This window comes from Astatotilapia calliptera, chromosome 17, assembly GCF_964374335.1.
Source record: "Astatotilapia calliptera chromosome 17, fAstCal68.1, whole genome shotgun sequence".
In the NCBI taxonomy this organism is placed as follows: domain Eukaryota; kingdom Metazoa; phylum Chordata; class Actinopteri; order Cichliformes; family Cichlidae; genus Astatotilapia; species Astatotilapia calliptera.
In genome coordinates, this window is record NC_137438.1 from 2,636,397 (window position 1) to 2,641,391 (window position 4,995).

General features: G+C 41.5%; 1 long non-coding RNA gene across 2 annotated transcripts; it reads left to right on the forward strand.

Annotated features, from left to right (window-relative positions):
• The first annotated feature begins 276 nt into the window (after nucleotides 1-276).
• Nucleotides 277-4,773, forward strand: LOC145421447 (uncharacterized). 2 transcript variants are annotated; one of them, XR_013902801.1, is made up of 2 exons: nucleotides 277-407; nucleotides 833-4,773. It is a non-coding gene; the product is annotated as an uncharacterized LOC145421447 (long non-coding RNA). The 2 variants fall into 2 exon arrangements; XR_013902800.1 differs by having other exon boundaries at nucleotides 285-407; nucleotides 2,479-4,773.
• The last annotated feature ends 222 nt before the right edge of the window (nucleotides 4,774-4,995 follow it).

Consider the following 4,995-nt stretch of genomic DNA (forward strand, 5'->3'; position numbering starts at 1 on the left):
TTTGTGACCTTAACCCCCTCTAGAGACCTTTTTTGGTGTTTCCTCTAACCTCAGAATACCTGCTACTGACCAAGGCAATAATGGACAGCAGGAATAGTTTACTATTTGGCCTCGAGGACTGGCATTACAGTGTCCCTTTTTAGGGGTCAAACCTTGTTGGTTCCGCCATAATGTCAGGGTCAGTCGTTGAACCTGTTATGTCTGTATGTCTGGCAGCCCCACCCAGTAAGCTGTAGTTTTGATGCTTTGTTTTGGGGGGGGGGGGGGGGGGGGGGGGCGGTATTCTCTCTTTCTTTTCTCCCCAGTTTCCCCATGAGGATGTTTGCAGGGGAGTGTTTGGAGCCATGGGTTTTGTCAAGCTCAGCACAAAGTGTGCAACGAGAATCCCACCGAGGACAACCACCAGGGTAATACAGGATACCAGCATGCTGAATTAGGCAGTGCATTGTCTGCACTGTATCAAAACTACCCCGGGTCGAAAAAGTTTCTAAACAGAGATAGAAAGTTACATATAGATTTTATGTCCTGGAACATTATACCCACTTTGAACTGAAATATTAGGGTGACCATATTTGACAGTATTTTGTCTCTATCCGCCACTGTAGAAATTTTAACAACCTCCATCCGATTTCCAATCTACCCTTCATTTCTAAGATACTCGAAAAAGTGGCTGCAGCTCAACTTCATGTACACCTGGTTAATAATAACATCTACGAGAGATTTCAATCTGGTTTTCGCTCATGTCACAGTACAGAAACTGCTCTACTTAAAGTCACTAACGATCTTCTAATCGGAGCTGACTCTGGTCTTCTCACCATTCTCGTCCTTTTAGATCTGAGCTCAGCCTTCAACACCATTTCTCACTCTGTACTTCTAAGCAGACTTTCCTCTCTCGGCATCTCTGACACACCCCTCGCCTGGTTTCAATCATATCTCCTCGACCGTTCCCAGTTTATTCAACTAAGATCATTCCGCTCTCGTCTATTCCCCGTCACCTCTGGTGTACCTCAAGGCTCAGTTTTAGGCCCTCTTCTCTTGATAATATACATCCTCCCTCTAGGTACCATTTTCCGCAAACTCTTGCAAAACTCGGCAGCTCGTGTGCTGACGAAGACCAGAGGGCGGGCCCACATTACACCGGTTTTAGAATCGCTGCACTGGCTCCCCGTGTGTTTCAGGATCGATTTTAAAGTTCTTTTATTGGTTTTTAAATGTCTTAATGGTCTTGGGCCTTCTTATCGCTCAGATCTGCTTTTACCATACGAACCCTCGCGGACCCTGAGGTCCTCTGGTACTGGCCTTTTGATTGTCCCTAAAGTCAGGACACATACTCACGGAGAGGCAGCTTTTCAGTGGTATGGTCCTCGTCTGTGGAACAGCCTGCCGGAGGAGCTCAGGGCCGCAGAGAACGTACATGTTTTTAAGAACAGGCTCAAGACCCACCTTTTTAATTTAGCTTTTACTTAGCGTTTATTTATTTAATGCTTATTTATTCTATCCTGTTATTCTATTATTAATTTAGGATTTACCTAATATTTGTTTGATTTTATTCTTATTCGTTTTTTAATCTTCTTATTCTATTTATATTTATATTGTATCCTGTTCTTATTTATTTTATCATTTTACCCTATATATATTGTATTGCGTCATATCTCCAGTGTTTCCTCGGAGGGCGCTCTCTGCACCGGGGCTGTTATTGACCGTGGCTGCTGGGTCTCTGGGGTCCTCTCAGACTGGCTGGGGGGCTCCTTTGCCTCCCTCCTGCTGTGTGCCCAGCCTGGAGGCTGCGGTCTGTGACCGGCTCCCGGTGCAGACGGCTCCCTGTTATAGTGTTTCCTCACTTGGCTCATGCGAGCCCAGCCCAATTTTTACTCTTTAAGTGTGCGCGTGTGTGTATGTGTGTGTGGGTGGGGGGATATATGTGTATTGAGAGTGTGGGGAGTGAGTTGGAGGGTGGGGTGGGCTGCTTTTAACTATGTAAAGCACTTTGTGCTACATTTTCTCTGTATGAAAAGTGCTTTATAAATAAAGATTGATTGATTGATTGATTGATTGATTGATTGATTGATTGATTGATTGATTGATTGATTGATTGATTGATTGATTGATCTTCAGTTTCACTGTTTTGCTGATGACACCCAGTTATATCTCTCTTGCAAACCTGATTCCTCCCTCCCACCTTCTTCCCTTACAGAATGTCTATCCGAGTTAAAATCCTGGTTTACCTCTAATTTTCTAAAGCTCAATGAGGATAAAACTGAGATCCTCCTTATTGGCACCAAATCCAACCTTTTGAAGGCGAACCTTTTCTCACTCACCATCAATAACTCCACAGTTTTCCCTTCTCCTCAGGTTAAGAGCCTTGGTGTCATCCTAGACAGTTCGCTTTCCTATAAATCTCACATCAATAACCTCACCCGTTCTGCCTACTTCCATCTACGTAACATTAACAGATTGCTTCCTTCTCTTTCCACCCAGTCTACGTCCATTCTTGTCCACAGTCTTGTTACCTCCCGTATTGACTGCTGCAACTCTCTTCTGCATGGTCTCCCCCAAAAATCCCTCCATAAGCTTCAACTGGTTCAGAACTCTGCTGCTGTTCTTCAGGAACTTCACTGGCTCCCTGTGAAATTCCGGATAATATTCAAACTTCTTCTGCTCACCTTCAAGGCCATTCTTAACCTCGCTCCTCTCTACCTTTCTGACCTGTTAACCACAACTTGTTCTGCCCGTTCACTTCGATCTTCTTCTTCTATCCAGCTTGCTGTACCTTCCTTCCACCTCACCACCATGGGAAGCAGAGCTTTCAGCTGCTCTGCTCCCAGGCTGTGGAGCTCTCTGCCCTCAGAAATAAGAAATATTGGTTCTCCCCCAGTTTAAATCCCAACTCAAAACTCATCTGTTCAAATCTGCATATTCACTGTGAATCCACTGTTTGTTAATTTTGTCTTGTGCTTTTGTTTTATTGTTCTTATTCTGCCATTGTTTTACTATGTGTTTTATCCTATTGTAAAGTGTCCTTGGGTGACTTGAAAGGCGCTCATAAATAAAATGTATTATTATTATTAAATTCATCTCATGTAAACAACAATTGGCGCACAGCGTGACGTGAAAAAAGGCACACACCTTTGACGTTGCGTGACGAACTCTGTATTCCTCGTCCAAACGTAAACACAAAAGCTGAGTTTTAAAAAATCTCTATTTTCAGTGATTCGAAACGCTGTTTATGTGTGGACGAAAGGCCTAAACACATAGAAACAGCCTCGTTTTCATAAATACCCGTGTAGGTGGGGACGTAGCGTAAAAGAGTTAGTAGTGTATTTTATTACTACCTGTAATTTATTGCAGTTTACTTTTATTTGTTTAATTGTTTACTAAATGTTTGACTCTGAACCGAAGCCTGAATTTTATTTAAGGTACCAACTATTCAGGCAGTAAACAGCTAATATGAGAACCCAGTGTGTTAAATATCAGTACCAGTGGTATTACAGTTAGCTAACCAAAACTTAACAAACATCAGCTAGCGTATTTACAGCAGCCGTGTCAAAAAGTTCCCTTGTAGCCGGGCAAAGTAATGCTAACGTTAACTTTAATCATACCTGCTGAATAACTTCAATGTCAGGCTGTGACAGAATCTGTTCCAGCTTTTCTGTCATCTCGACCCCTCAGCTACCACCTTTGAGATGACGGTTTTGTGATGATAACGTTACTGTTAGTTAACGTTGACTCGTACACTAAACGAGTTGCCTCCACTTAGTGTGTCTTCTTCCGAAGTATGCGACAGCTGCCAAATATATCAGCAGATTCTCTCCTGGTAGTTTTGAAAAGATCTGCTCGAGCTTGAGCCCTCAGCACTACCACCTTTCAGATAACCGTTTAACCTATAGTCTGCGACACCTGCCAAATATGTCAACAGAGTCTCGCTGGGTAGTTTATAAAAGTTAGCTACCGAATTTGCCTGAGAGGAAAATCAGTTTTAAATAGTGGGGACCAAAAATAAAGACTAAAAGATTCAAGCATCGAAACTCGGTCCGGTCTGCCAACGCTCCAACTGCCAGCAGATTTCAGGGTTTTTTACATCCCCCACTTTGCCATGCCTGATGTGCCACCTCCTTCAGCCACTGAGCAAGCCTTTTCATGATGTTGTGTTGACTGTTTTTCTACAAACAAGTAAAATATAATGCCTGCAAACTGTAGTTGTGTACTGTCTATGGAGAAAAGTGTCAAAAATATGTGGAACCAAAGATCCATACATCCAGATACCACATTGGTCTTTGCTGTTCACTGACAGGTGAACTGACTGTGTTCATTTTAAGCAGTTTGATTGGTTAGAAATGTTAGACACATATTTATACTTGTTTAAATGCATTGTGTTATGCAAAAACCTTTATCTTATGTTGTTACCTACAACAGTAGTTCTGTATTCTTGAATGTTTTAATTCAAGATTTTAATGTTTTGTACAACATTTGTTTTTTCACTACATTCTGTAAAAAGTGAGTGTCAAATGTGAAAAGTGGTTCGCATCACTGCATTAACCGGGTCCCTTTGACTGTACTGGAGGCTGTAATTCACATAGTCAGTGTCATGTTGCCATGAATATGATCTGAAACCAGCAACTGAGCCCATAAACCCATCACTCTCTTTCCTGTACTTTCTCAAATAAAGTTGGCATTAGAAGCATGTATTTTGTTTAGTTATAACTATGAAGGCTGGTGTAATTATACTGAGTACTGCTACTGCAAGTCAAAATAAAAAAATCTAAGGTTCATTGAGATGTGCGAACTTGTAGTACTTTTTTATGTTGAGACTTAAAGTTTCCATTATTATTATTATGTAGTAGTATAAAATTTAGGATGTCATGACAAATACGTTAAACCACATAATTTATGGAAATATGCTATAATTTAATGACCAATACATTAATTGTCTTTAGTGTATAGAGATGGTGGCATTTGGACTTTGATCGATTATTATGTGCAGTTGAACTGACTGAA